Genomic DNA, 21,355 nt, shown 5'->3' with positions numbered 1-21,355 from the left:
AGTCAAAAGTCCTGGGATCTATGAATTTTAATCCAAGGGCCAGCTTGGCTCTGGAGTGGTGGATCTTGTCCCGGATCCTGGATGCGGGGAAATCTTTTCTCCAATAACTTAGAAGGTTCTTACGATGGATGCCAGCCTTACAGGCTGGCGGGATGTTCTGGGGAACCGCTTGGTTTAAGAAGCAGAAGACCTGTGCCTTGCCATTTGCTCTGTGTTGCATCACACGTTTGGGAGTGCTAATGTGATGAAAACATATCTCTTCCAGCATGCTGATCTCTCTGTGAATGCTCTGCCTGTTTGTGACTGTGTCAAATCTAATTAATATTTATCTCCCACCTGCACCAGTACTAGATTGAGAGACCCAGAGATTTTGGTAGTTTCTTCACAGGAAGTGTTAGGTCCCACGTTACAAGTAGAGGTCATGCATTAACATTTGCAGTGCCACACTGCATATCTCATGTTTGAAACAGAACCTTCTGACACCAGAATGTGCATGCAGGGCAAAAAATGACACCATGAAGCTGCAAGATCAATATACATCTTGAAAAATACAGGCGTTGTTAAGAAGGTTTATAATGCATTTAAAGTTATGCCTTTTAAATTAATCAGGTTATAAGCAGAAAAAACTCTAACCTGCATCTTTGGTTAAAATAAAAATAACCTGTTCTTCAAGCTGCACCCACATACCCACTTTAGTACCTCTTGCATCTTCTACATTGTGCCATGTTAATTGTACTCTAACTTACTGAATCATGAGTTGTATTCATGGATTGCTCAAGCCCCAGTAACCAAATTCCTATTTAACAGCAGCTTCTTAACACAAGGTGGCACACTTGCCTCAAGTCAACTCATTGCTAACCCACTGCAGCAACATTACTTTGAGCAGTGACAGGTAATACTGTATGTTGAGCTAGATTTTTTAGCTCTTATGCTGTATATTTTTGTTGCCTTTGCCAATTTAAAGGCTATTAATTTCTTATGCAAAAATAAATAAATCATAAATGCACCCATATTTACAGCAACCAAAATGATAATTTATTTTTTTTGTTGCAAATGAGTCCACAAAGCATTGCAACTGCAATTAATGCATTGTGGGTGAAATGTACATGTTTCTGCAGATGTTTCCTTCAGCTCACAGCTCAGGTCCATACTGAAGTACAGACATTAAGTTACTGGGCTGGAGTAAGTCCTCATACACACTGGACATTTTTACAGCGGCTGTTTTTGGCTTTTGACGTTTTGTTCTACAACCAGTAAACCCCCCCAGCATGTTAGCCTATGTGTCCATACACACATAGACTGTAAAAAACGGTTTTTGGCTGGAAAAAAAAACCAGGACTAGTGGGTTTCTAGAGGAGTTTTTTTAGCTGTAAAAACACTTTATCGCTGAAAAACACGGTAAAACGCCGCACCCCCCCCCCACCACCACACCCCCTTGAAGGACCACAAGACTAAAAAAGATTTGTTTAACCTTCGAGTGATTTTTTTTACACCTACTATTCCTTTATACTGGCCTATGGAGTTTACAAATGCAACAATTTAGAAATTGGATGAAAGGTTTAGCACTTTGGAATACTTTTTGAAAGATAAATAGTGGATTTTGTATAAAACTGTATAGATCAGACCAAAATGAGGGACAAATGAGGAGGAATGAGGGACAGAAGGACTTTGCTCCAAATCGGGGACAGTTGGGAGGTATGTACAGACCCAGATTTCACCTTGTAAAGATTGTGAGAAATCATCACTGTGTGGCACGTAGCCCATGCAGAAAGTGGAGGGATGTGAGGGATCCAGCAGGCCCCACCTACTACAGGTTGCTGCCTCTGGAATAACAACGGTCACTCTGTAATTTTTTCTTCCAAAATCTGGAATATATATAACCAACGTGGGAATTTTTCCCATTTAATTGCGTGCAGCAACAGCCCTGAAAAAGGGAGAGTCTTTTCTCCCGAAATGCGTTGGCTTGATGTACTTGTCGTTACTCTCAATAAATGCCTCCTAATCTACCAACAAAAGTCTCCAAAATCTACCATTCTTGGGCGCTCCTTCTTTTCTACTATTCCAGTCTTTATTACACGAAACTCCTGCAGAGAGGCAAAATTGCACACTGGATTACCGCACAGATCTGGAAGAAATACACAAAGTGCACTAAGATTCAAGCGTAAGAATACACGACTCTTGTAATTAGACAATATTTGCTTATCCCAGAGTTCAATTTATGATTTTAAATTGAATGTGGTACACACCTGCTCTGTAAATCAGTGATTTTATTTAATTTTACAATTCAGTAGTTCCTCAGGATTAAAATGTTGCCACGGTCCAATTTGCTTCTTTAATGCAACATCATGAACTCTTAGAATGGTGTCCACAATTGATCCATCCCAATTACCATTTAGACTTGCCTTTATTCAATTCAAATCTTTTCTTCACTTGAATTTACTTCACTTGAACTAGTTGATCCAGGAAATATCCGATTGCCTCTCCGGGGATCAGGAAGGAATTTTTTCCCCTGGAGGAGCAAATTGGATCATGCTTTGCTGTTTTTTTTTGCCTTCCTCTGGATCAACTGTGGGTGTAGGATTATAACTTTTGTTTAATGGTATATGTATAAAATATGCAGCGCTAATAAACCTATAGAAAGCAATCACATAAAACAAGGTCTATATAACATATAAGGTGCTGAATCCCACTGGGGTGGGATTTATAAAATGACTATTGTGATAAAGTCAATATACTTGTTATGCAGAATATCCGTGACTCCTGTGATAGTGGAAATGGATATAGGGTGCACTAACCAGATAGCGAAAATGCTTGCGCATGGAGTATATAAGACCTACTCCTGGTTCTCTGGATCTGGATCACTGCAGATGGTAGAGGTCATCAGCGTAGCAGCCACCAGGTGTCATATATCCGGATATGGTAACCAGCCTCCAGAGATGCCGATAACAGCCACCAGGGGGATCATGTACAATGCAATGCGTCAGATGGACAGGAATCAGGAATGACCTTCAAAGAAGGGGCTCACAAACAAAAAAGAGCCCAAGAGAAAGCCTCCAATGGTGTAGTATTCTTTAATAGTTGAAATTAGAATATAAAAGATGGATCACACTTACATAAAAAACCAAGATGGCCGCTGGCCGTCCATAAAGGCCATGCGGTGTGTACACAGTGATTAGGGGCACCTCACTAACGCGTTTCGTGTTCAGACACTTTTTCAATTTGTTTAATGGTTGAACTAGATGGATTTTTATCTTTTTTCAACCAGACTATGTAACTATGAATTTGACACAAATTACACAATGAAACAGCAACCATATAAAGCTTTGTCACTTATGCTGAAGTCACAAAAACATTTTTCAAACATAGCCCAATTCCCTTTTATTGGTAATCTGAGATCCACTTTTGCTTACCTGTTTGTAATTTCAAACCCCTACACTCTGTAGTTCTCCTGATACCAATCAGATTTAGCCCTGCCATAGGAATCTGACTAGTGACATAGCAAACAGTGTGTAAGATCATACAGATTCAATGCCCACTCCTTAGAGTGGAGGTATCAGTCACAATTGCTCTTATGTGAGACTTGGAATATTCATTTGTAATAAATTGCATATGAAAATGTAGCTCTGCCACCTATATTAGCTTTATTCACGTTGCCTGTGTATGATGCCAATTTTATCTTCTAGTGAGGGCCTCCTCTTCCATCTTATGTTTCTGCATTAAATTGTCAAGAAAACATCTGTGTGGAGGAAAGTAAATATATTAACTAACCTTCCTGTTACACCACACAGGTATTTTCTGGCAATTACTGAATTAAAAAGAGGGTTGGGGCATTCACTGAATAGGGTCTGCTTTAAGGCTAGTTTCACACCTATGCAGGTTGCGTTTGAGCCGTTTCTGCATTGCGTTTTGTGTTTTTGCACCTGCATTTTTTACGCATTTTTTCTGCGTTTTTGATGCATTTTGTTTGTTTTTTTGGGGGTTTTTTTTCTTGTTGCTAGGCAGATTTCAAATGCATCAAAAACCTGGCAAAAATGCGTCAAAAACGTAGCAGTTACATGCTTTTCTGCAGCATTTCCACTGACATCTTTAGAACCAAAAATGCAGCTTTTTGCATTCAAAAAGTCACTGAACTTTTCCAAAAAACGCACCGGGTGAAACCGCGCAGATGTGAACATGTCCCATAGGAAATCATGTTAATGGACTGTATTGCATTTCTGTAAAATGCTGCAGAAAATGCTTAGGTGTGAACCTAGGGTTAAGTGTTTTTATTCTGGATAGATTGGGAAGGATTAGAACCCCTGTCTGTTTTTTTACTGGTGTCCAGGGCTCCATTAGAAAGATTTTATCTCACTTTCCTTATCTGCTGACAACTACATTAAAGCGGAGTTCTAGCTGAAAAAAAAAAAAAACATCAGCAGCTACAAAAACTGTAGCTGCTGACTTTTAAAATACAGACACTTACCTGTCCCTTAGTTCAGCGGTGTCCTCATCACGGCTGGTTTCAGCAGCCGTCTTCTCTCCCTGGCGCTGGCATCTTTAGTGTGGGCACCTGGCTTTGACAGCTGGGTGCCCACTGCGCATGCGCAAGAAGCGCTGCACTTTGTGAATGGTCCCTTAGTCTTCTGAGACCTGTCACGTGTCCCAGAAGACTATGGGGAGGGAAGGGGGAGGATGACTTCCGCTTCCGATCACCTAGGCAATAGCAGCGGAATTGGGAGCGGGTATCTGACAAATTCGGGTTCCCGCTCCCCAAAGGTGCCAATCCTTAATGGGGTTGCGGGGTACAAAGCATTAAAGCGGAACTTCCTCTTTTGGGTGGAACTCCGCTTTAACATAGAGGAAGTGGAGGAAAATCTTCAATCGACTGAAATAAAAAAGAATCACATGGGAGTTCTAGCCTTCAAAGACATGCTGATAGGTTAATATGCTTGTGTCTAAAATGGCTCTAGTATGTGTATGTATGCATGAGAGATAGGGCCCTTGGAATGTAAGCAGTAGATGTCAATGTACAGTATGTAAAGTGTGTGTAAAGCATCAGTGTTATATACTGAATATATCTGTAATAATCATGACATGCTACTGCCCAGAGTTACCAAATATCTGTAGATCCTGCCAGTTTAGTTAACCTAATGCAGCTTCCTGTGATGGTGTGGCAACAATGCTGCACTGCTCCTGAGTTCACAGCAGAGTTGCCACTCTCATGTAAGCTATGACTCTTTGCAATGTTTCGTTGGCATATTTATCAGCCTGGTCACTGCTGATTCACAAGCCTTTCATTTGTCAGTCAGCACCTGGCTACATCTAGTACTGATAATTGCTTTCTGGGTTGATAGCTGTGCTGCTGAAACCCTCCCACTGTGATCTGCAGTATCTGGGAGGGACAGCATGTGAGACACAAATAAAAGGGAATTTGGCTCGGTCACAGAAGGAAAAGGACATTTTTTGTTTACTTTATGAAGTTTATGCATCACATAGTAACTGGATATGGAACTTGTTTAGAATGTCAAACTCAAGTTTTTAGTTTTACTTTAACATGTCATTATTATTAAGTCCTGCTGATTGTAAATGAAACTATTTCCATTGCTGTATCCTCCATGTGTCTGCAAATCTGCCTTATAGTTACCAGACCCCATTCTGTGATAGATCCCGCCTGAGCTGACGCCTTGCTCTGTCCCCGGTCTTACAGGGCCATGACTCATTCCATAAACCATTCCTTTTTAAAGGATTCCAAGGGATCGTTAAGTCACTCATATCATCTGTTTCTATGCACACAGACGGGTTTGTATACAATGTGAGTGCTAGAGAAAAGGGCCCCGCTGAGACCCTGCTCATACAAACAGGTCTTTGTTAGGGGATGGGGGGGGGGGGGGCGCATTTACTACACACTGGTCTGGCTTAGATTATAGTTTCCTTGTCAAAAGCCTATGTGACACTAGTTCCAACAGTCATTGCCACTCTCCTTCAAAATTACCTAATGGTCAGGACATTTCCAGTTAGAAGAGCAGAGAGTTCACAAAACAAGCTTTTTATTCAAAAAAGTCTCAAATTAAACTCAGTATATAAGAGAAATTCAAATATTATTTTTTAACCTCCCTAGTGGTCTGATTATTTCAGATTTTTGGTGCTGAAAGCGGTACCATTATTTTGCATGGAAATATGTCGTTTTTTTATTGTAGGCTGTCATTTTTAGGAATAACTCACTGAAATCTGTCCGAACAAGAGTGTATTAAACATCCCGGTTATGATAAAATTTGAAACACGAAATCATAAATTATAATTTAATAAATAATCATAAAAAATAATAATATAATAATAATACATTTAATTCAATAATATAATCAAACCAAAAACACTGAAATTTGAAATAGAGCGCCAAGTTCGCACATTGCTGAGCAAAGTCGCAAAATCGTTTTCAGTGTCTGATGATGAATTTCCCCACAAATCATTATCACTCAATTCTGCAAGTGGTTCTGATTTACTATTGCTGTTCTCTAGCTGATCTAAACCCGCTTTTGACCTAAAGGGACACTTTTTGGACGCCATGGACATTTCTCAGTTTCCAGGCAGAAAGAACAGACAAAATGCAGGCAGGGCACAGGACAAAGCACTAGGGACAAATGTATGTGAAATGGGTTGAAACAGCAATGTTTTACTATGTATTTTCAAATTTCCCGCCGCCGCCCGTACGTCCTGACGTCACAGGGACTGGAACACAGAAGCCGGATGCCGGCATCAGCCGGAGGAGATGGCCGGGGACGCTGCAGGGGACACATCGCAGGAGTGCAGGACAAGGTAAGCTCTGCAGGGAATCCCTATGCAGCGCCGCATGGTAAGCCCGAGTGTAGCTTGGGGTTACCGCTTTTGGTACTGACATTTTACCCCGAGCTACACTCGGGAATACCGCTAGGGAGGTTAAAAATGTTGTTTATGGTGTCCAACGTCATGAGGCGGTAGTTTGGTTTTTTTTTGGACTCAAAGTAAAACTTCACTCTTTCAATCAACTTTGACTATTTTTAATCATCACTCCTCATGCACACTGGATGTTTTTACAGCTGCTGTTTTTTGTTTTTGACATTTTTTTCTGCAGGTAGTAAACCTCCCCCCAGCATGTTATCCTATGTGTCCATGCACACATAGACTGTAATCAACGTTTTTTGGCTGGGACGTTTTTTGGCTGGCAAAAACCCCAGGACTAGTGGGTTTCTAGAGGCGTTTTTTAGCTGTAAAAATGCTCCAAACGCTGAAAAACGCTGAAAAACTTGGTAAAATGTAAGCTCCGAGGATCAGGGCCCTCCTAACCCTCTTGTATTGAACTGTATCGTTGCTGTATTGTCTCCCGTTATATTGTAAAGCGCTGAGCAAACTGTTGGCGCTATATAAATCCTGTATAATAATAATAGTAAAACGTGGTAAAACACTTCAAACCAAATTTTTGGGGGGTTAAAAATCGCAAACGTGGGAAAACGCCACAAATTGCTAATGCAAGAATGCTAAAAAAGCTGAAAAACTCACATTTTTAACATGACTTTACACAGCTAACGTTACCAGCGTTATATAAAATGTCCAGTGTGCATGAGAGCTTATTATTTAGTGAATGGATAAGAAAGTATATATTTACTTTATTAAACTTTTTTTTTTTTTTCAGTTACTTCCTGGTTCCCATGTCTAGGCAAATGATGTCATACACCCCAGGAGTCTTCAGGAGGGGAGGGAGGGTTCTCAGCTCAGCCAACGCCTGAGCTAAGGGCAGATGGATTCCAGGAAGTAAATGCTACATGAATCATTGGCCCTTTCTTACGATGGTCACTTCCAGAAATGCCAGGGAGTGTTTTTCAAAATGATTTCTCAGCAAAATAAAGCATGGAGACAAGGATGGATGGATGGAGGGGGGGGGGGGGGGGAATGCTTTGAATATTAACAATGAATTAAATAGCATTTTTGGTTTGTGATGCTTAGACGTAGTGCAGTTCCACTTTATGGATACCTGCTGCTGTTAGAAACCATGGGGTCACATACAGCAAAGCCCCTCCACCAAAAAAACAAAACTAAACACAGTTTACTATGCTTCAGTTATGAATGAACACAGTGAGTGATTGTTACTCATTTTGGCCATTCAGGAAAGGAAGGGGCTGGTAAATAAGACATATTCCCCCACTCTCCAACTTGAAGGATCCTATTGTGTACTTGCAGCTGCTGTTGGAAAGGAGAGGAGGGAATCCGGCAGCACTGTGGGGGCACACAGGGGGGGGGGGCCTGGGCAGCAGGGGAAAACGTATGGTGCAATTACTGGAACCGACCCCCTGTATGGCTGTCTCTGCAGAAGCTGACAGCCAGCAGGAGGGAGAGGAGAAGAAGCCACCCTCTCTGCCCACATCTGATTCAACCAGCTGCCTGGGTCCCCCCTGCTGGCCTGGGCCCCGTACAGGAGGACTGTTGGTACCTCCTTATCCACAACCCTGCCTACAGCCAGTGCAGGCTAGCACTTCTAAGGATATTAGATAATTAGAAAGGTTAGAAACGTGTTCAATTGCTATAGTTTATCAATATGTACTCTTGCTCCAGTTCTTACCCCACCCTTCTCCTTGTATAACCATTTTTACTTATATTATTATTATTATTATACAGGATTTCTATAGCGCCAACAGTTTGCTCAGCGCTTTACAATATAACAGGAGACAATACAGCAACAATATAGTTCAATACAAGAGGGATAGGAGGGCCTGATCCTGGGAGCTTACAATCTAAGATTATTATACAGGATTTATATAACTCCAACAGTTTGCTCAGCACTTTACAATATAACGGGAGACAATACAGCAACAATACAGTTCAATACAAGAGGGTTAGGAGGGCCCTGATCCTTATATGCAAGAATGTGTGCTGTATTTGCGGGTGGTTAGATTGTTGCTGAATGTCCAAGCACCCTCTGAAGTTTACTGCCTCTTTGCCTATTCTCTTGATATACAGTACATACCCTATTGACAGTAGATGTCTAGCCCTCTTCTGAGAGGGTTATGAGAAATGATCCTCTACAAACAGGATAGTGTGCTAATCCTGCAGGTAAATAAAAGACCCAAAACATTTGTTATGTAGAAGAGCAGGTTTGATAAGAAGGTTGGCAGTGCCTCCGCTCAGGCCAGGGCCTCTGTGAACCAGGGCCAGATCTAGGGGGTGCTGGGGTGGGCTATGCCCCTCAGATTTCAGTCATGCCCCCCCCCCCTCCCAAGTAGGGTAGCCACCTCATCCCTTTAAAACCAATTAAATAGTTTCTGAGGCATATTTAAGGCAGATAAGGCACTGAGTTTAACCATTTGCCTACCGGCACTTATAGCCCCTTCCTGCCCAGGCCAGTTTTCAGCTTTCAGCACTGTTGCACTTTGACAATTGCGCGGTCATGCAACACTGTACCCATATGAAATTGTTATCAGTTTTTTCACACAAATAAAGCTTACTTTTGGTGGTATGTATTCGCTGCTGGGTGTTTTATTTTTTGCGCTATAAATTAAAAAAGAGCAAACATTTTGAAAAAAATTTTTTTTCTTTGTTTCTATTATAAAATTTTGCAAACAGGTAATTTTTCTCCTTTACTGATGTGTGTTGATGAGGCTGCACTGATAGGCAGCACTGATAGGCAGCACTGATGGGCACTGATGAGGTGGCACTGATGAGCACTGATAGCCGGCACTGATGAGCTGGCACTGATATGCAACAATGATGGGCACTGATAGGCGGCGCTGATGGGTGGCACTGACTGGCAGCACTGCTACACACAGGTGGGTGGCACTGCTGGGTACAGGTGGGTGGCACTGGTAGGCACTTGTGGGCGGCACTGCTGGCACAGATGGGCGGCACAGATGGGCGGCACTGGTGGGTGGGACTGCTGGGCACTGATCATCAGGGCACAATCGCCGGTTATTGGCAGTACTTTCCTCATGCTGTGACAGCGTGAGGAAATTGCAGTCGATAACTGGCAACTGCATTTACTGGTGATCTGTTGTGTCAATGGACACGGCTGATCACGTGGTAAAAGGCCACTGTGATTGGCCTTTTACCACATCACGTGATCAGCTGTGTCCGTAGGACACAGCGATCACGGAGATCGCCGGGTGCGCCCCCCCCCCCGGGGCACGCGGGAGGGTGCATTCTGGGAGGATGTCATATGATGCCCTCCTAGAAATGGCCGGCTGCAGCGAAGCCGTCATCTGGCTGTCTGTGGTGAGCAAGTGGTTAATTAACACCTTAACCACTTACCCTCCTGAGGATTCACCCCCTTTCCTGACCAGGCCATTTTTTGCGTTACGGTGCTGCATTATTTTAACTAACAATTGCGCGGTCATGCAATGCTGCCCCCAAATGAAATTTACGTCCTTTTTTCCCCACAAATAGAGCTTTCTTTTGGTGGTATTTGATCGCCTGTGTGTTTTTTATTTTTTGCGCTATAAAAAAAAAGACCCGACAATTTTGAGAAAAATAAACTGTATTTATTACTTTTTGCTATTAAACATGTCCAGTAAAAAAATTTAAAAATCGAATTGCGTCATAAATTTAGGCCAAGATGTATTCTGCAACATGTCTTTGCTAAAAATAATCCCAACACGTGTAAATGAATTAGTTTACGTGAAAGTTATAGCATTTACAAATGGTGGTATAGATACTTTTTTTATTTTACAAGGCACTGGGGGGAACTGACTTGGTGTCACTGACATCTCCAGTGACACCAATACAGTGATCAGTGCTAATAAAAAGCACTAACACTGTACTAGGCATGAAGGGGTTAACATGCGGGGGCGATCAACTATGTGCTCTGTGCCGTTTTACATTAATTTCTGTGTTCTGTGTGTGCATGAGCTAACAGGGAGGAGAACTGTTTTGTTTACTAACAGTTACACCCCCCCCCCCCCCCCGTTGGAGATCCCCGGCAATCACCGGGTGCCAGAGAATAATCACTGGCCAGGACTCGGTGATTGACAGCCACGGCCGCAAATGGCGGTGCGGGTAGGGCGTGCACGCCTCGCACGTGTCTCTTATCTGGAAATGCAAAATCACATATACATACTGTACATGATTTTGCGCACTGCTGATACCCTGTAACAGTATTTCTGCTATGGGGCAGCGCTAAAGCGGTTAATCAGCTGCAGAACATGGGTAAATACTATGTGTTTGGTTTTAAAGGGATGAGGTGGCAACCCTACCCCCCAGGCTGCTATTGATACTATGCTTGGTGCTCTGAGTTGCTCCTCCCTGCACTACCACAATTAAATCCAGAAGGTCTCCTCAGATACAGCCTGCTCTGCACACGTCTCCTGAGCCCAGCACAAGACGGTCTTCTGCAGCTGTACTATTGCTCACAGGCAGGTTATACACCACTCTAATTGTAGGATATTGCTTGGCTCCTCAGCTATCTGCTGGGTGGGGAAGAGGAGCTCCACTGTTTGCTGGCGGCAGTGGCAGTGCCTATGTACGCCAAAGGCTGGTGGCATCTGTGAGATGGATGCAAGAAGAAGAAATGGAGGTACAGTGCTGAGGTTATTCAAGATGGACTTGTGACTATAGGTACAGAAATGCACCTAGGGCAGTTTGTAAAACTTTGCTCAATTTTATGCTGCTGGAGACAGCATTAACTCCATAAATATTGCCTGCCCTCCTTCCAGCAATTACTACTACTATTGCAAATCTGGTTTCCCGGGATGCTATGTACAGTGTGTTTACCCTGAAGGCTCCTCCTCCTTCACTCTGCTTCTGGAGGATTGGGAAACAAACTGATTCTTTCCCTATGTTTCCTGCAATAAACAGACCTGGAAACAAATGAATCAAAGCACACAACCCCCTCCCTCCAAACCAGTGTCGGGACAAGGTCATCCAGTGCACAGGGCACAGAAGTCAAACTACTTACACCTCCCCCCCTTTTAATTATGTGTGAGCTTTGGACATACTACCACTAGCAGTCATCCAATTGTCATAATGCGTTGTATAAAAATGAGCTCATTGGTGCCCCCATCCATACAGTAAAATGATGCGCCCAGGGCAGCCGCCCCTCCTGCCCACCCCTTGTCCCGGTCCTGCTCCACACAGTTTATTGCAGGTAAACATACTGTGGGCTACTGTGCTGTGTTAACCCTTCCACTAATTGTGACCTCTGTGGTGCTGTGCATACAAAAGCATTAATAGGGAATGCTACAAAAACATAAAACGATTTATACCGTTTTTGGTATAACAAAAATACTAGTATTAGGGCTTGTTCACACATGCAGTGCCCTCTGAAGAGTGATCCATGTTGGATTAATTTTTAGGGGGCAGTTGACAGGCAGTGAGAAGGCGATATGTCACCTTCTCATTGCCTGATTTAACCTTATAAATGGTTTCTTACCACACTGCAATCATGTGAATTGCACGTGGTTGTAGCACAGCCCCATATATCTGCATTAGTGGCGTTCCGTGGAAGTAACACCCACCAAAAGCAACATGCTGTATAATTCCACCATGCGTTGTGGTACACTATTTTGGAAAAAAGAAAGCATGTCCATGCCTGTACGTTGGCAACTCATTCAAAATGATTGGGCTACCATAATGCAATATATGCTAATGCATGACACGCATGACATGTAATGCACAGGAATTGAGAGGTGTGAATGAACCTAAACTTTTCATCCAACTTCTATATTATTTCATTTATTTTAAAAAGCCAATATAAAATAAAAATATGATGGAATGTGCCATACATTACTAACCCCTGCTCACATCCCTATTCCCTCCAGTAATCACCTTTCTTTCACCCACTCTTACCAGATATATTCCACTACTTTATCACATCCAATCTGTTCTTATTCCTCTTTTGCTAAGTTGTTAAAATAGCTTTAGATGAATTTAAAGGGAACTTTTGGCCAGGCTATGAATTTTCAAGAATGTACATATTCAACAAGTAGATGAGCTTTCAAATAAGTAATCAGCAGCTGCAGGCACTATGAAGTAATTCATCCTCATATTTTACAGCAGAAGCTTAACCCTCTCCATCAGCAACTCAGTTCCTCCTGCTCCTCCTCCCAGCAGTAGCTTAGCATGCTTATGGCCTTCTAGCTTCTAAAATTAACAGAAAGTGCTCCAAGGGGGGACAGATGGAGCTGAGTGGCTAAGGGCACAACTTGAATAACTTCAGTGCTTCTCTTGTTCACAGTTCCTGCAAGCTATAGAGGTCAGTGAGGGATTGCCTTAAAGCTGCTTGTTAAGATTATGTAAAAACTGACTTCCATACTCTAGCCATAGGTCCACTTTAAGTCAGGAATGAAGCTGAATGTGCAAAAAACAATGAAAAATGGGACCCTGCTGTGTAATTGAATATATTTTCTTTTAGAAAAATATGTGTTCTAGTCCCTCTGTCTTATCTGGATACAATGCTGTTTACGCTACAGTTCTCTTTTGACTGGTCACCCTCCACCCTATAGTAGATGAACTGCTACAGGGCGGTAGGGCTGTGCAAAATCAGATGTCAATCACCGGGTCCCAGCAGGCGATTCCTGGCCGGCACTCAGCGATCATTGTGTAAAGCTGACAGGAAGGAGACTTGTGTGTAAACAACACAGGTCTCTCCCCTGTCAGCATGCACATGTTGTTTTGTATCTCTCTGCACAGCACAGAAACACAAAGCAGCATGCCTCCCTAGTAAAACAGCACACATAGTAAAACACACACAGCACACAGTTAATTTTTTGATCACCCAGAAGTTAACCCCTTCCTGCCCAGTGTCATTCGTAAAGTGTCAGTGCTTTTTATTAGCACTGATCACTGTAATAGTATCAATGGCGATGTCAGCTGCAGTTAGTCAGTTCCCACTGTTCTGTCTCTCCAATCTAAGCATTGATAGTGTGATCTCTGTAACTTACAGTTGTGATGAGATAGCGATAACTTCAACCTCAGTTGGACACCACAGTCAGTGACTCAATGAGAATGACATCTTGTAGATCTTGTGAAGTTTATTCCATAAACTAAGAGAATCTTACAACAATGAACATTCCATAGGTCAAAAGATCATAATGTTTCTGCTCCATGCCATGAGGTTTGCTGCAATGCATCTCTGGGAAAGGGGGAGGGCTATCTATACAGCATTAACTAAACCAAAGGAAAGGGAGGAGCAGAGACAAAATATAGAAAACATTTAAAGGCATATGATAGTCAATATGACAGTCATGTGAACACTATAACTTTCACATAAACCAATTAATTTACATGTATTGGGATTTTTTTTTAGCAAAGACATGTAGAATACATTTTGGCCTAAATTTATGATGAAATTTGATTTTTTAAATGTTTTTATTGGATATGTTTTATAGCAAAAAGTCAAAAATATTGGGGGTTTTTTTCAAAATTGTCTTTTTTTGTTTATAGCGCAAAAAATAAAAAATCCAGAGGTGATCAAATACTACCGAAAGAAAGCTCTATTTGTGGGAAAAAAAGACATAAATTTCATTTATGTACAGCATTGCATGACTGCGCAATTGTCAGTTAAAGTAACGTAGTGCCGTATTGCAAATAATGGCCTGGTCAAGAAGGGGGGTAAATCCTCTGGAGGGCAAGTGGTCGTTGTTGTTATTATTATTATACAGCATTTGTATAGTGCCAACAGTTTGCACATTGCTTCTTATCATGGGCTAAATAAACAATTAAATATAGTAAGTGAAAGGCCGGTAGAAATGAAGCAATTGTGCAGCATGGGATTTGTTGGAATGGAAAGAGAGAGAGAGAGGAATAAAAGCAAGCTGATTCATGCTGTTATCTTTGTAGGATGTGTGCACTGACATGATAATGGATATCTAAATGGGAAAAAACAGGAAACCTACATCATACTAAGCAAAATGACCTTTAGTGAGTCAGTAACTCAGTGTTACAGGAAAACACTATTTTGACCCCAAATGGCACTTGAAGCTGGCTATTCTGTGCTTCTGAAAAGAAATGCAAATAAAAATGGCTGCACTATGGCTCGTTTAATTGAGAAAAAAATATGTTATAATTTTCTTTCCACTGAAGGCATTGATGTACAGTTTTATATTGGGCCTTCTCATAATGAACACATAAGCAACTCCTTCACCAGATAATTCTCACATTGAGGAGATTTCCCCTAACTTTCTAGCCCAGTGACACAACAGGATGAGACAGCAAATTCCCCAGTTGACAATTGTCCCTGCAACATGTGCCTTTTATTGTAGATTTCACTTTCTATGGGGACAACGCTAACATTTTACATTTTTGCTTACTTTCAGCAGTAAGGGTGCATTCATTTCACTGGAGAAGTTCTCTGTTACGTTAATAAAGGAATCAATTATCCAATGGTTCTACTGGTGGGGTCAATAGGTATTTTTAAAATATTCCTGGGGGTGCTTTACAAAACAGAGGGCTCAAGATTACTGGTATGGGCTGCCTGCATCACATATGTGATTATTTTATTTTGCATGTACAGTGGTGAAAATTATTATTTGATCCCCTGCAGATTTTGTAAGTTTGCCCACATACAAAGAAATGAAGGGTCTATCATTTTTATCATAGGTGTATTTTAAATGATAGAGACAGAATATCAACCAAAAATCCAGAAAAACATGATACAAATGTTAGAAATTGAGTTGCAGTTCAGTGAGTAAAATAAGTATTTGATCCCCTACCATTGAATATTAATTCTGGCTCCCACAGACTGGCTATGTGCTCATGTGGTACAGAGATTAGTCCTGTCAATTTAGGAAGGTGCTCCTAAGGACAAATCGTTATGTGTATAAAAGACACCTGTCCACAAAATCTCTTTCTTCCATTCAAACCTCACCACCATAGGCAAGACCAAACAGCTGTCAAAGGATGTCAGGGACAAGATTGTAGACCTGCAAGACCATCAGCAAGAAGCTTGGTGAGAAGGAGACTGATGGAACGTTTATTCGCAAATGGAAGAAATACAAAATAACCATCAATTTCCCTTGGACTGGAGCTCCATGTTAGATACCATGAGGTAAGGATTATCATGAGAAAAGTGAGGGATCAGCTCAGAACTACACAGGAGAAGCTTGTGAATGATCTCAAGGCAGTTGGGACCACAGTCACCAAACAAACCATTGGTAACACAATACGCTGCCATGGATTGAAATCATGTAGTGCCCCCAAGGTCTCCCTCCTCAAGAAGGCACATGGTCCCATCCGAAGTTTGCTGGTGAACATCTAAATGATTCAGAGAATGATTGGGAAAAAAGTGCTGTGGTCAGATGAGACCAAAATTGAGCTCTTTGGCATTAACTTGACTAGCCATGTTTGGAGGAAGAAAAATGCTGACTATGACCCTGAGAACACCATCCCTACAGTCAAGCATGGAGTTGGAAACATTATGCTTTGAGGCTGTTTCTCTGCTAAAGGTACTGGCCGACTTTGCCACATTGAGGGGCCAATGCACGGGGCCATGTATTGCAAAATCTTGGATGAGAACGTTCTTCCCTCAGCCAGAACTCTGAAGATGGGACGTGGATGGGTCTTCCAGCATGACAATGACCCAAAACATATCACCAAGGCAACAAAGGAGTGGCTCATGAAGAAGAACATTAAGGTCATTGAGTGGTCTAGCCAGTCTCCAGACCTTAATCCAATAGAAAATTTATGGAGGGAGCTGAAACTTTGAGTTGCCAAGCAACAGCCAAGAAAGATTAAGGATTAAGAGAAGATCTATAAAGAAAAGTGGGCCAAAATCCCTCCTGAGATGTGTGCAAACCTGGTAACCAACTGCAAGAAATGTCTAACCTCTGTGCTTACCAACAAGGGTTTCTCCACCAAGTACTAAGTCATGTTTTGCTTGGGGATCAAATACTTATTTTACTCACTGAACTGCAACTCAATTTATAACATTTGTATCATGTGTTTTTTTCTGGATTTTTGGTTGATATTCTGTCTCTATCATTTAAAATACACCTATCAAAGCTATTATAAACCATTCATTTTTTTGTAAGTGGACAAACTTATAAAATCTGCAAGGAATCAAATAATTATTTTCCCCACTGTAATTTTACTCTAGGTTCCACAGAATTTCTCAGTAACCATATTGATGGCAGGAATAGGCGCTTGTGACCAGCTTCCATTGCACTCCAGCACCCTCAGAGTACAATGCAGGGTTAATATCCCTGCACTGTACATGATGACGCCAAGGCTCCTCCCATGGAGCACAGCTTCAGGCAGAGAAGGAGAGCCCTGAAACTGGATAGAGCTGGTTGGTAAGTGATAGAGCCTCATTAACTATCTCCTAGACATAACAAGCATTTAATCCTTGCAGTGTGGGAGAGGGGCCCAAAGCAAGGATGGATTGTTTCCAATTTCCTGCAGTTGGGTTTCAAAGGAAATTGCAGCATCTGTACTAAGAGTGTATTTTGATTTATTCTTGCTGTGTTTACCTTGAGGTATTTTTTGATACGACTTTCACATTCTTTCACTTCAATACTTTGTTAAAGTATTTCATGTAGAGATTTGTAGATAAGTCCCTAAAGAAGGGGTCTCCAAACTTTTCAAACAAAGGTCCAGTTTATTTAGTCATTCAGACTTTAGTGGGCTAGATTGTGGCCACTGGGTATAGAAAATGTCCAAAGTCCAGGATCAGTGATGATAAACATTGCCTCTGGGTTGGTGGTAAGTACGAGAAGGAGGAGTTCTCCATTATTGGTATTAGTGGGAGGAATAGTCACTGGAAGGAATCATGCCCTTCTGTTGGTATCAGTGGGAGGAACAGTGCCCCAAGGGCCAGATAAAGGCTAGCAAAGGGCCGTATCCAGCCCTCAGGCCACAGTTTGGAGACCACTGCTCTGGAGGGTGATATCTAGAGATGAGCGAATTATTCAAAAATTCGATTCGGCTGTTTCGCCGAATTTGCGGAAGAAATTCGATTCGATGCGAATTTATTCGCTGCGAATTTAACTTATTAAAAGGGTTTCTAGGCTTCAGAGAGCCTTTATATTAGTGCAGAACACTGTACCTTTAATTTAAATGCCCTTGGAGTCTGCTGGGGAAGAGAAATAATACTGTCAGTCAGTATGACATGCAGATGAGTGCCGTCGATCTTAGAATCACCACACACTTCACTCATTTGGGCAGTCACGGGGCACGACGAAGAAGAAGAATGAAAAGAAGAAGAAGAAGAATGAAAAGAAGAAGAAGAAGAATGAAAAGCAGAATGAAAAGAAGAAGAAGAAGAATGAAAAGAAGAAGAAGAAGAATGAAAAGAAGAATGAGAAGAAGAATGAAAAGAAGAATAAAAAGAAGAATGAGAAGAATGAAAAGAAGAATGAAAAGAAGAAGAAGAAGAATGAAAAGAAGAAGAATGAAAAGAAGAATGAAAAGAAGAAGAAGAATGAAAAGAAGAAGAAGAAGAAGAATGAAAAGAAGAAAGAAAAGAAGAAGAAGAAGAATGAAAAGAAGAAGAAGAAGAATGAAAAGAAGAATGAGAAGAAGAATGAAAAGAAGAATGAAAAGAAGAATGAGAAGAATGAAAAGAAGAATGAAAAGAAGAAGAAGAAGAATGAAAAGAAGAATGAAAAGAAGAAGAAGAAGAATGAAAAGAAGAAGAAGAATGAAAAGAAGAAGAAGAAGAATGAAAAGAAGAATGAGAAGAAGAATGAAAAGAAGAATGAAAAGAAGAATGAGAAGAATGAAAAGAAGAATGAGAAGAAGAAGAATGAAAAGAAGAATGAAAAGAAGAAGAAGAAGAATGAAAAGAAGAAGAAGAATGAAAAGAAGAAGAAGAATGAAAAGAAGAAGAATTCCAGTACAGCAAAAAGTGTATCTGCAGAGAGCTCCACTATTTCTGACAGTTCTCTGACAGTTCCTTCACATTTACAGCGATTGAAACATTGTATCTATTTGTTTCCGAATAAAAACATCTGTATCCTAAATGGAAACAAATAGATACAATGTTTCAACCGCTGTAAATGTGAAGGAACTGTCAGAGAACTGTCAGAAATAGCGGAGCTCTCTGCAGGGACACTTTTTGCCGGCTGTAGAAGGGATGAAAATCGGCCGATCGGGAAAAATTTGATTCGTGCATCCGAAGTTTGCTAATTTTCGGATTCGGTGCGAATCGAATTTTTCCTAATATTCGAAACGAATTCCACTTCGCCAAGTTCGATTCGCTCATCTCTAGTGATATCAGTGGCTCAATTGTTCTGTTTTAGCAACTGTTGAGAAAATGTATCAGCCACTTAGAGAGAGCATTGTTTTCCTTGAGTCAGTAAACTCACAGACTTGGTCTGTATGAGGAGTGGAGTAAAGTACAGAAAGCAGTAGGCACACATAATGACCTCCTATGTTTTTTTAATTATATATAATATAATACATAGAAACAAGGTTTTGAAAATGAATATTTACATCAAACTGGTTTCTTTTACATGCCTCTAAAATGTTTTTAAATACACTATGCATTACCATGAACTCTTTCCATTGAGTCAGGAAGGACTTGTATTATCCAGGTACAAATGAACAAAAATTGCAAATTACAAATTATACACAGAAACATGTTTTTTAAAGCAAAAACAAACAATGATAAGATTATTTACAATAAACTGACCTTATTAAAAAGAGATCTTAAAAGACTGAACACTACCTGGTAAATCCAGAAACTTTGATACACATCTGAGGGGACAGCTATGAGTGCTAGCTGTGAACTAAATGCCACATTCTCTTCAGATCTGTTCCCATGAAAGCTGCTTATACGCATGTACATACAAGTATATGCACGTAAATTGTAACATGGCAGATAGGAAAGGATAAAAAGACTTGTTTATGTGCCTATATGCATGTGTACGCAAGGTCTTAATGAAACATAACTTTAGGGTTGTAACTAAAGATTATTTCCATAATCGATTAGTTGGCCGATTATTGTTTCGATTAATCGGATAAAAATCTCAAAAAAAGTTTGGTGTATAATTTAATTGTTATGTAAAGATTAAAAAAAGATAATGTAATATCTATATGCGGTGGTAAATACAAAATGACCCACTATACGGTTAGTGAACAACATACATGTGTATACTGACATGTATAAAGGTTCTGAGCAGTATGTGTGCCGCACTGTATTTTCCAATATATAAACAAATAATGCATTCTGTATGCAGGTCAACTAATTAGCTGATTGACTAATCAATTATGAAAATAGTCGACAACTATTTTCATAGTCGATTATGTTGATTAGTTGTTTCAGCCCTACATTACTTGTGTTTTTTTCTCAGGATCTTTCTGCAAGCCTCTGCTAGCAAGATCCTGCAAATAAACATCAGCAAATGACATCCGTGCGTAAGAGGACTCACACGGACATTCCCAATCGGAACCTCCATTCTTCTTTATGGAGCTGTGGGTGTAAATGGACATGTGTCCATTTGCACCCACCGACATCCGATCCACCAACTGCCCTATGAAGAGAGCGAGCAGCAGTGGAACAGACACAGCGCTTGCTCAGCAGGGATCAGCGGAGAGATTCCCCGCTCAGCAAGCGGATCCGCTAAACGGGTCCGCTCCATGTGAGAGGACCCTAAAACATCAATATAAAATGTGAACTACCCCAGATTCAGGTGGTGCCTGGGGGAGTGTCCTGGGACATGGTTTGTGCTCCCCCTGGTGCTCAGAACAAGACATGTGCACACCAGAAATATTCTTTTCCTTTTGGATACATTCATTCATTGAAGAATTTTGTTTTGTCAAACAGTATTTTTTATGTTGAACTGATTCGTTTTTGGACATTGTTTCGTATCTTCGGCATTTGTTTCATATATGAAGTGGCGGATTCAAAAAATGTTTGCAGTTTTTTTCAGAATATTGCTGCATATTCAATATATTATCGAAATGAAAGGATTGAATATTTTCAAACAGTAGTCCAACCCACCTAGAGAAATTACATGAGCTGATTGGACAATATCAACTGGTGTCATGTGCATCTGAATTAACGATTGGAACGAAATTTGGATCTATTCGATATCCCAATCTGAATTATTGAACAAATTTGAAAATGTAATTCATTTTCCCATGGGCCCGAACTACTATGGCGTCATCCCTGATGAAGTCACGTGATGCATGACACAACGTGTAGGACAGACGCGCGGTGACGTAATTTTCAGTACGGCGATGATCACCGCCACCTTTGTTTACCTTTTATCCATGCTGTTTGAGGATGAATTGCCCTTACATTGTATGTGAGTGCACTCTTTGCATTGAGATTTTTAATAAATTTAACCTTACTGCACTTTCTTTTCTTATATATCCCCTCCTCCTAGATTGTAAGCTCTAAGGAGTAGGGCCCTCTGTTTCCTCTTGTACCAAATTGTATTGTAACTGTAATGTCTACCTTCATGTTGTAAAGCGCTGC

This window comes from Staurois parvus, unplaced genomic scaffold, assembly GCF_062004578.1.
Source record: "Staurois parvus isolate SC_StPar_1 unplaced genomic scaffold, SC_StPar_1.0 ptg000053l, whole genome shotgun sequence".
In the NCBI taxonomy this organism is placed as follows: domain Eukaryota; kingdom Metazoa; phylum Chordata; class Amphibia; order Anura; family Ranidae; genus Staurois; species Staurois parvus.
Note: the sequence above shows the minus strand (reverse complement) of the source record.